Below are 12,105 nucleotides of genomic sequence, written 5' to 3'. Positions count from 1 at the left end.
GTTCCTCCCTGTTTGTGTGCAGAAGGTCAAGCTGCGCACTGCCCTGGTCGGATCCTTCAGCACTTGTGTCAAGAAGTTATCCCCAACATTCTCCAAAAACTTCCTGGATTGCCTGTGTACTGCCATATTGGTTTCCCAACAGATGTCAGAGTGATTAAAGTCCCCCACGAGAACCAGGGCCTGCGATCTGGAAGCTTCTCTCAGTTGAGCCTCATCTACCTCATCCACCTGATTCGGTGGCCTGTAGCAGACACCAGCCACAACATCACTGCTGTTGTTTGTTCCTTTAAACTTAACCCATAGACTCTCAACAGGTTTTTCTCCCTCTGTATACAGGAGTTCAGAGCAATCATAGTGCTCTCTTACATATAGTGCAACTCCTCCTTTTCTCCCGTCTGTTCTTCCTGAACACCTCAGGTAACCAGTTGATCACCCTATCTTATCCATTTGAATCAGGGGTCCTCCTTTCTTACTCGTTCCTCTCTGCATTTCTTCCCAGTATCCGACTTCCCCACTCCTCTCAGAGTTTTGATGACTGTCCCCCGATGAACCTAGTTTAAAGCCCTCCTCACTAGGTTTGTAAACCTGCTCCTTCCTCTCTTTGTTAGGTGGATCCCATCTCTTCCTAACAATCCTTGTGCCCAGAACAGAGTCCCACGGTCGAAGGAACCAAAACCCTCTCTGTGACACCACCTGTGCAACCACGCATTATGTCCTCAATTCGACGATCCCTGCCCAGTCCTTACCCTTCAACAGGGAGGATGGACGAGAACATCACTTGTGCGCCGAATTCTTGGATCCTTCTTCCCAGTGCTACATAATCCACAGTAACCCGCTCAAGGTCATTCTTGGCAGTATCATTAGTTCCCACGTGGAGAAGCAGGAAGGCGTAGCGATCCGATGGTTTGAGAGGCTTACCAAACTGATCAGTCACATCCTGAATGCGAGCTCCCGGTAAGCAGCACACCTCTCGAGATTGCAGGTCCAGACGGCAGATGGATGGCTCAGTCCCTCTTAGGAGGGAGTCCCCAAACACCACCACCTGTTGTTTTCTTTTGGGGGTGGTGGCCGTGGAACCTCCATCCCTAGGACAACACATCCCATGCCTTCCAGTAGATGGTGTTCCCTTCCTGTTTCTTCCTTGTGAGGTCCCTTCCAAAGCATTCAGCACTGCAGAGCCTGTGGAGAGAGCCTGAAAGTGATTACTTACCTCTATAGCATTGGGGGATTCCCATGCTGTCCTTTTTCCCCTTCTAGAAGTTACATGCTGCCAGTTCTCTTCCTGGTCACATACTGCCCTCTCTGGCTCTTCCGCCTGCCGTGCTTGAAGGAGTAAACGCTAACTTCTATCGAGGAAGTCTTTATCCTCTCTGATCGAGCATAGGGTCGACACTTGGGCCTCCAGTTCTCTAATTTTTTCTTCCAAAATGGCGACCAGCTTGCACTTAGTGCTGATGAAATCCATTCTTTCTTCCGGGAGGAAGACAAACATGGCACACGCCGTGCAGGTAACAACAGCAGACCTATCACCATCCATCGCTGCTGTCCTGGAGAAGGGATTTAAAAAGAAAGGCAAGAGAACCTTGCCCCCTTCCCAACTCCCTCTCTAAACTCCCTGTTAGCGCTCACCTGTTCGCAAGCTCCTTGGTCGCTTGCCCACTGCCTTATAAAGCTCTGGAGTGCCTGAAAGTCCCTCCCCCTACCAAGGTTCAGCCAATCAGCAGAGGCTTCTAGAATTCAAACTTTAATTAGCACTCACCTGTTCGCAAGCTCCTTGGTCGCTTGCCCACTGCCTTATAAAGCTCTGGAGTGCCTGAAAGTCCCTTCCCCTACCAAGGTTCAGCCAATCAGCAGAGGCTTCTAGAATTCAAACTTTAATTAGAAGCCAACAGTTTCTACCTGCCAATCACAGCACACACTCCATGAAGGGGAGGAGGAGGGCAAAGGGGAAGTGGAAAAAAAAAGCCTCACTCACAAACACAGGGGAAAAAACAAACAAAACAAAACAAAAACACACACCAACCCTCACTCATAAACACAAGCTCAGCACACAGCAAGAAAGCCCCAAACACAATACACACCTCCCTCAAGAGTCCTGTATCTGCTTCTCCTCTACCTAGAGAACTCCCTCTCTAAAGCCTCACTCAAAAACACAGGGAAAAAAAGCAAAAAACACACACACACCAACCCTCACTCATACACAAGCTCAGCACATAGTAAAAAAGCCCCCAAAACAACACACACTTCCCTCAAAAGTCCTGTATCTGCTTTTCCTTTACCTGGAGAACTCCCTGTCTAAACTTCCTGTTAGCACTCACCGGTTCGCCTGACTCAAGCCTAAATATGCTTGACTCAGATCAATCTTGCTTAACTTTTGTTCCCCAGCCAGGCCCACAAAGAGTCATAGATGCAGGGAAGAGGATATTACTCTGAATACTACACTGGGTTAACAATGACCTTAAAATCTCCATAAATCCGAATAGAATCGTCTTTCTTCAATATTGGAATTATTGAAGTTACCCATGGACTATGGTAACAGATTCCCATGCTGGCCTTTTTTTGAGTAGGTGTTCCAGGTCCGCTTCAACTTTTGGCCTGATTGCATGGGGCACAGTTCTGACCTTCAGATATTTTGGTTGGCTGCCAGGTTTAATGTTCAATTTCATGGTGATTCCTTCCATACTTCCCAGATTTTCTCCAAAAACAGCAGCATGTTTCTTTAATATATTGGTCAGACCTGTTTCTTCTTTAGTCATCTAAAGAATGGTGCACTTCTGCCCAGTTCAGCTAGATCTTCCTAAGCCACCATCTAACCATTAAGGCTGGATAATGGCCTTTCACCACAAACAGTGGTGATTCAGCACTCTGTCCATTAAGCTCCACCTTAACATCAGTAGTGCCCAATAGGGGTACCACTTCTCCCGTATATGTCTTCAAAACAATCTTTGTTGCCTTAAGCAAAAGATGCTTTAGCTTTTCCTTATTCATAGCATCTGAGACCAACGAAACTGCTGCACCAGTGTCGACTTCCATGCGTACAGGTTTGCTGTCCACAAAAGGGGTTACCTAGTATTCATGGGAGCCCCTTGCCAAAGACAAAACATAGCAAGGCACTTCTACAGATGGGGTGTCACCTTGATATCAGGAGTCTGCTCAATGATATGCAGATTTTCCCTTTTCGTCTAGGCCTTTTTTTCTTTTGTTTGCAGGCACCACTCAATGTGTCCTTTTTTTCCTACACTGTCAATACACTAGGTCCTTACACCAGCATTCAGATGCATGGTGACCTGGCTTACCACAGCAGTAACATTCTTGGCTCCCCACTGTTTTGTGGATAGATTCTTGGGGAACTTTATGCACCCTAGAGGGTGCACTGAGGTATTGCACTTCCTGTGTGGCCAGTTCCATGGAGACTGCAATGTCAACAGCCTTCTGTAGGGTGAGATAAGCTTCAGTTAATAGAGGTGTCCATATAGCTTCTCTGTGAAGGCCACACACTAACCTGTCACATATGGCATCATTTAACATCTCCTTAAATTCACAGTGTTCTGCAAGCTTTTTCAAAATTGCTACAGATTGTACAAATGTTTCACTTTCTTTTTGGTCTCTGTTGTGCAACGTACACCTTTCTGCAATTATGTGACCCGAGGATTTCCACAATGTCACTGTAAGATTTGGTCTCTGGCTTAACAGGGAGCAGTAAACTGTGTAGCAAAGCGTAGTTCTTAGTTTCTACAACACTTAAGAATATTAGCACCTTCTTCTCTTCCTTAATGTCATTTGCAATAACAGAAAGTTCAAAATGCTCAGTATATACATGCCATTGCTCCATAGTCTTCTCAGAAAGTCCCAGTGGCCCTGTAAGTGTTGCAGTGGCTGCTGCAACTCCCTTCTTACTTTCTTTTTAATATTTTTATTTTCCAGCCTCTGGGCGCCACTGATCTTAGTTTCTGTTTGCACTGTCAGTGTAGCAGTCAGTTCTTACCTCCACCCTCCAGAACAGCAAAACGGTTTGCTTTCTTACATTAACTTCTACTTCCTCTGTTGCTGGAGACAGCACAGGTATCCCACTCTCGTTACCGTATTTTCCGGCGTATAAGGCAACTGGGCGTATAAGACGACCCCCTAATTTTCTAGTTAAAACATAGGTTTTGGCCTATACTCGCCGTATAAGAATACCCCCCCTTCCGAGGCAACACCATTTAATAACATCAGATTTGATTTAAATAATTTTAAATCCCTATTATTACATCCCTATTATTACCTTTTAGCCCGCTGGATGTGCCCTAATACAGTACTGTAGCTTCGGCTACATACAGAACGTCTCTGTGCTGATACAAAGCCTGCTCGGATTGGCAAAGGTTGTAATAGCCCGCCTCTCTGACTCAGCCAATCCGAGCAGGCTTTGTATGCATTAATAGAATACACCGCTTGCCGTGATTGGCTCAGCGCGGTACATACAGTATCAGCACAGGGAGGTTCTGTATGTAGCCGAAGCTACAGTATGTTTATACCCGACGTATAAGACGACCCCCGATTTTTGGGGGATATTTTTTAGTATAAAAAGTCGTCTTATACACCAGAAAATATGGTATATTGTTTGGAGTTCCGCTAGAAGAAATCTCTGGAAACAGAGAGCTTGAGCACTTGCAAGTGTCCATTTATTTCATAACACAGAACTAAGTAGAACCAGCCCAAACTGGCTGGGCTGACCCCTAGTGATCCCTAGTAACTCAGTTACTATAACAACAAGAGCTATATCCACAACTCCAATACACAACAGTTTTGTCTTTTTTGGGAGGGGGGTAAGTGAAGAGTTAATGTGATGACCATGTTTATGGTAGCTGTAATTTAATCTCAGAGAGGTAACCATGTTAGTCTGATCTTGGTAAAACAAAAAAAGTACTTTAAAGACTAACAAGATAGTTTATTAGGTGATGAGCTTTCATGGGGCAGACTTCATAAGATCTGAAGAAGTGTGTCTGCCCACAAAAGCTCATCACCTAATAAACTGTCTTGTTAGTCTTTAAAGTACTACATGACTGCTTTTTTGTAATTTAATCTGTTCACTTTTAGCTTTCTTATCATGTGCAGTTCAGGTGACATAAAAGAAAGTTTGTGTTTGAGGAAGTCTTCACATTGAATGGCACTTAGAACAAATCCAGAAGTAATGTGCAAGTTACACATCAATAAATGTATCTGAATCTTAGACAGACTAAGTTGATGTAATTTACAAGTGGTTTAGAGCCCTCTCTGCTATGAGTTTTCTTTCTTACACCAGTTTTACCTCCATTATCTTGTGTGTGATTACTGCTGATTTACAATGGTGATGTGGGAGAAAGGAAAATAAAGCCCTAAGCAGAATGAAAGAAGCTGTAGGTTACAGCAGTTTACATGCAGGCAAGACAACTTTCAGAGATTAGGCTGTTTTTTTCAGATTAAGATGTGATTGATTACGATGTTCATTTACAAAACATCTATCCTCAGTTGTATGATTTGATTATTACCCTATTAGCTTTTCACAACATTGAATCACATGAGAAATATAAAATTCTCTAGATGATCAAAATGGTCATAACAGAAGGCATGGACTAGATAACAGATCCGAGGATGACAAAAGAAAAGTGTTTTGTTTTAAAATCCTTCCATTGTGTTCTAGTTTCTACGATTAATCTCTTGTCTAGATTTTGCCTTTTGGTAAAAGTAGCAAAATCTACTCTTAGCCTATTTTATTAGCCATCTATTAGCCAGGAGGATATAAAACATGTTGTGTCCAGTGGAGGAGAGTATACAGACAACAGAAAAAATCTTCGTATGCTATCCATTGACAAACTGTACTACAATTTACATTGAGAACTATTGGAAAGCTTAGCTTGGTCATTGTCATCTTTCTTGAGGTTTTAGTTAATTGACAGCACACACAGTTTAATTAATAACTAGACATTGTTTTCCAACAGTAGAAAAGGTGACATAGTAATAAGGAATATTGCATGCAGTTGCCATCTGGATGGGAGAATAATGGGCTAGATTCTACTATCCTCCAACCTTGTCTACACAAGCAAGTTTTACCTCTTACACCAATATAGATATACAGCTGTAACTTTCCCATATGGGCACACCTATTCGGATATAAGAATGGGTTTTTGTTTTGTTTGTTTTAGATTAAACGTCTTCCTAAATACATTGATACTGGAATAAGAATGTCTGCATGTGGGAATTATCCTGGTCTAGCTATATTGGTTTAAATTTGCCTGTTGGGTTATTCCAAAAAAAACCTTTTCAGTGTAGACAGATCCTTACAAAAGTCAGCTCTGCCTCAGCAAGGGATATAAATACATACATATCCTTAACCAATGGGAAATCTCACTGGCTGTGTCTATACTGGCATGATTTTGCGGAAATACTTTTAACAGAAAAAAAAATACAGGACTATGTAGCACTTTAAAGACTAACAAGATGGTTTATTAGATGATGAGCTTTCGTGGGCCAGACCCACTTTCTCAGATCAAATAATGGAAGAAAATAGTCACAACCATATACACCAAAGGATACAATTTAAAAAAAATGAACACACATGAATGTGATTTGTCCTTTTCATGTGTGTTCATTTTTTTTTAAATTGTATCCTTTGGTATATATGGTTGTGACTATTTTCTTCCATTATTTGATCTGAGGAAGTGGGTCTGGCCCACGAAAGCTCATCATCTAATAAACCATCTTGTTAGTCTTTAAAGTGCTACATAGTCCTGTATTTTGTTTCAGCTACACCAGACTAACACGGCTACATCTCTATCACTCTTTGAACAGAAAAGTTTTTCCGTTAAAAGTATTTCCACAAAAGCGCGCCTAGATTGGCACGGCTGCTTTTGTGCAAAAAGTGCTTTTGTGCAAAAGCATCCGTGGCCAGTCTAGATGCGATTTTGCGCAAGAAAGCCCCGATCACCATTTTAGACATTGGGGCTTTTTTGCACAAAACAGTTCTTCCCTGTCTACACTGGCCCTCTTGCACAAGTATTCTTGAGCAAGAGGGCTTTTTCCCGAGCAGGAGTGTGAAAGTATTTGTGCAAGAAGCACTGATTTTGTACATTACAAAGTCAGTGCTCTTGTGCAAATTCAAGCGGCCAGTGCAGACAGCTGGCAAGTTTTTGCTCAAAAGCGGCCACTTTTGCGCAAAATCTTGCCAGTCTAGATGCACCCACTGGGTTCAGTGGGGTTACTCCACTCTCCAGGAGTAAGGTTCTATTTATTGTAAGAGCATCAGAAACTGGGCCACTGTAAATGTTATAACAAGCTATTTATTCTCCTTTTATAATTGTTTAAAATTCTAACCTTACTACATACAGGCAGTCCCCGGGTTACGTACAAGATAGGGACTGTAGGTTTGTTCTTAAGTTGAATCTGTATGTAAGTCGGAACTGGCGTCCAGATTCAGCCGCTGCTGAAACTGACCGCCAGTTCTGACTTACATACAGAATCAACTTAAGAACCCCAAGCGTCCCCAAGTCAGCTGCTGCTGAAACTGATCAGCAGCTGATTCCAGGAAGCCCGGGGCAGAGCAACTCTGCCTCGGGCTTCCTGTAGTCAGCGCTGCTCAGTTTCAGCAGCGGCTAAATCAGGACGCCTGGGGCAGAGCAGCTGGGGTGCTGCTGGGTTGCTCCAGTAGCGCCGCTCCTCGGCACTACTGGACCAACCCAGCAGCACCCCATCTGCTCTGCCCCAGGCATCCTGATTCAGCCGCTGCTGAAACTGACCAGCAGCGGCTGAATCAGGACCAGAGCAGCTGGGGTGCTGCTGGGTTGGACCAGTAGCACCCAGAGCGGCGCTGCGGGACCAACCGGCAGCACCCCAGCTGCTCTGCCACAGGCGTCCGGAGAAAAGCCTAGTCTGCTGGGGGGGGGGGGGAGCATACTAGCTGCGCCCCCCCCCCCCAGCAGACCAGGAAGACACGGGCGGCGGACCGAGACGCACCGCGGTCCCGCCGCGTGGGTCCTCCGCGGCTTTGCTCCCCGTCTCCCTGGTCTGCTGGAGACCAGCAGACCAGGGAGACGGGGAGCAAAGCCTCTGAGGACGCCTGCAGCAGGACAGCCACCGGGCGTCTGGGCTGTCCCGCTGCCGGCTTCCCCGCGGCTTTGCAAAGCCGCGGGGGGGGGGGGACTTGGGCAGCCCAGGCGCCCCTGGGCTGCCCGAGCCCCTCCATGGCTTTGCTCTGCGTCTTCCTGGTCTGCAGACCAGGGAGACGCAGAGAAAGCCCCAGAGTACATGGGCGGCAGGACCGCGAGTTCCCACAGTCCGTGTACTCTGGGGCAGCCCCGTTCGGAACTGCGGATCCGACATAAGTCGGATCCGCGTAAGTCGGGGACTGCCTGTATTTCAGTCACAATATTATCAGTCAATTACTTTTGAAGAGTAGCATGTGATTTTCCTAGAATACCTTTTGTGACAGACCGGGCCATGTCTGGGCACAGCTGAGGGCGTCCGCTCAGGTCGAATTGCTCAAATCCGGGTCTCCTTACAGCCCCCAGACTGGTGACCTCTCCAAACAGGCCATAAACCAGTCACACAGAGTGCTTCAGCTGCCTGCCTGAAGCCTCACGAGCAAAACCCCTCCGACACTCCAGCAATATCTGTGCCCCACGTGGCCCCGGGCCTCATACACAGGTGGGGGAATCTTAGAACCCAATCCCACCTACCCCGAACAAGTTCTGTCCGATTCCAAGAAACCAGCCACAGATCCCTGGTCAATTTACCCTCTGGACCTTACCCACAAATCACGCTGAGCCAATCCTTTAGCATCTAACAACTAAAGGTTTATTACCACAAGAAGAAAAGCATGAGAGTAAGGTTGTTAAAGGAATAGTACATTACATGCATCGAATCTCCCAGTTCTCGATGCAGGCTCTAGCAGAGATGTTACAGCTGCTGGTTTAAAAGTCTTTGTTGCGCATCCTAGGATCAGGATGGGTCCACAGTTCTTCCTGGCTCTTCGATCCCTGCATTGCTGCCTCTGGGATGAAGTGCTGAGCTGAAGACCAAGATGGAGTCCACCACATGACCTATTTATCCCTCCTTCCTGGTCTCTTGGCTTCAGCAGGTCACCTGGCCCACGGCTCATTCCTCTGTGTTCCCTGCTGGTAGCCCTTAGGTATGAGTCACCACTCATTCTTTAGGTGTGTCCTTGGCCCATTGAGTGCCATTGTCCCACAGGGCCTCACTGATTAGCATGTCCATAGGCCAGGCTCTGCCCAATGCTCAACCACACGCAGAGAAATATTCTGTATCTACACAGATTACAGACTCCTAACTACACACACAGACATTATACCATCACATGACTAGCGTACATAGGATTAGCAGACAGTAAGCTTCTATTCAGCACCCCACATGGCCCCCTTTTATACCATTTTTGGGGCCAACACCCCCACCTATGGGTGCATCAGTGAACTGGTTGCTCCCCTCAAAATCCACTAACATGACACCTTTCACAATCAATACATTCCGGGAGTGATAAGCTAGTTATTGGTAGTAAAGATTTATGTAGGCAGATATGTAAGCTATTACACTTTCAGAAATAGCTAACTTATTATAATCTGCTGAACATTAGAACTAATTTTTAGTAAAAGAATAAATAAGCTAACTACATCTTCAAAATGTGTCATGGGATCTTTAAATTTGGTTGAGACAATCAGCAGAAATAACACAAAGGACCTCAGTTTACTATCTCATCCAAAGAATGAAAGCTCTAACAATGCAGCTATTCCTAGTGCTGCACAGAAATCTTGGCACTGATTATGAATCCAGGTCACTACATGTGAGCAACTAAACTGAGATAATGAATGATAGGAAGATTACATAAAAATGGGTTAAATGTTAAAGTGAGGTTATACACTACAATGTCCTTCTGTGAACAGGATGATGTGGGGTTCCATGTTTTCTCACTCAAAGATATCTGTACAAAAGGCTTGATCTGGCAAGTTTCTGAGTGGTAACAGGAGTGGCGGGTACTCAGTAACTTACAGGATCAGGTCATTAGTTTTCTGGTCTGTCTGTCTGTCTGTCTCTCTGTCTGTCTCTCATATATATATCAACGTTTTTACTGACGGGAAACAGAATGACATCATCACGTGTGTAGGCAAGAGCGAGAGAGATTTTCCCCAATGATGCTGTGATGCCAGAGAAGGAGGCAAGATGGGTCCCCAACTCATAGAATCATAGAACCATAGAGCTGGAAGAGACCTCAGAAGGTCATCAAGTCCAGACCCCTACCCTAGGCAGGACCAATCCTGAGACTTAAAAATCTTTAGGGATGGAGACTCCACTACTTCCCTAGATAACCCATTTAAATGCTTCACCACTCTCCTGGGCTACGTCTACACTGGCATGAATTTCCGAAAATGCTTTTAATTGAGAAGTTTTCCGTTAAAAGCATTTTCGGAAAAGCACGTCTAGATTGGCAGGATGCTTTTCCGCAAAAGCACTTTTTGCGGAAAAGCATCCGTGGCCAATCTAGACGCGGTTTTCCGCAAAAAAGCCCCGATCGCCATTTTTGCGATCGGGACTTTTTTGCGGAAAACACTACTGTGCTGTTTACACTGGCCCCTTTGGGCAAAAGTCTTTCGGAAAAAGACTTTTGCCCAAACGGGAGCAGTATAGTATTTCCGGAAAAGCACTGACAATCTTACATGAGATCGTCAGTGCTCTTCCGGAAATTCAAGCGGCCTGTGTAGACAGCTGGCAAGTTTTTCCACAATAGCAGATGATTTTGCGGAGAAACTTGCCAGTCTAGACACAGCCCTAGTGAAATAGTTTTTCCTAATATCCAACCTGGACCTCTCCCACGGCAACTTGAGACCATATTTCCTTATTCTGCCATCCATCACTACTGTGAACAGCCTTTCTCCATCCTCCTTGGAACCTTCCTTCAGGAAGTTGAAGGCTGCTATCAAATCCCCCCTCACTCTTCTCTTCTGCAGACTAAACAGACCCAACTCCCTCAGCCTCTCCTTTTAGATCATATGCTCCAGCCCCATAATCATTTTGGTTGCCCTCCGCTGGACCCTGTCTAATGCATCCACATTCTTTTTGTAGTGGGAGGCCCAGAACTGGACACAATACTCCAGATGTGGCCTCACAAGAGCCGAATAAAGGGGAATAATCATGTCTCTGGATCTGCTGGCAACGCTCCTCTTAATGCAACTTAATATGCCATTAACCTTCTTGGCTACAAGGGCACACTATTGACTCATATCCAGCTTCTCATCCACTGTAATGTCCAGGTCCTTTTCTGCAGAACTACTACTTAGCTGGTTGGTCCCCAGCCTATAACAATGCTTGGGAATCTTCCATCACAAGTGCAGGACTCTGCACTTGTCCTTGTTGAACCTCATCAGATTTCTTGTGGCCCAATCTTCCAAATAGTTTAAGACACTCTAGATCCTATCTACCTCTCCCCCTAGCTTAGTGTCATCTGCAAACCTGCTGAGAGTGCAATCCATCCCCTCATCCAGGTCATTAATAAAGATCTTGAACAAAACCAGTCCTAGAACTGAACCTTGGGGCACTCCACTAGAAATCAACCTCCATCCTGACAATGAGCCATTGATCACTACTCGCTGAGTCCAACCTTCTAACCAGCTTTCTATCCATCTTACCGTCCATTAATCCAATCCACATTCCCTTAACTTGCTGGCAAGAATATTGTGGGAGACCGTAACAAAAGCCTTGCTAAAGTCAAGGTATATCACATCCACTGACTTTCCCATGTCTACAGAGCTAGTTACCTCATCATAGAAACTAATCAGATTGGTCAGGCATGACTTGCCCTTTGTGAATTCATGCTGACTATTCTTGATCACTTTCCCCTCTTCCAAGTGCCTCAAAATGGATTCCTTAAGGATCCCTTCCACGATTTTTCCAGGGACTGAGGAAAACTGAGTGGCTTATAGTTCCCTGGATCGTCCTTCTTCCCTTTTTTTGAAGATGGGCACTATATTTGCCTTTTTCCAGTCATCAGGGATCTCTTCCGATCTCCACGACTTTTCAAAGATAATGGCCAAAGGCTCTTCAATGACATTTGCCAACTCCCTCAGTACCCTCAGATGCATGAAG

Source organism: Pelodiscus sinensis, chromosome 10 (assembly GCF_049634645.1).
Source record: "Pelodiscus sinensis isolate JC-2024 chromosome 10, ASM4963464v1, whole genome shotgun sequence".
NCBI classification, from domain to species: Eukaryota; Metazoa; Chordata; order Testudines; family Trionychidae; genus Pelodiscus; species Pelodiscus sinensis.
The sequence above is the reverse complement of the archived record's forward strand: the minus strand, read 5'-3'. Positions refer to the sequence as shown.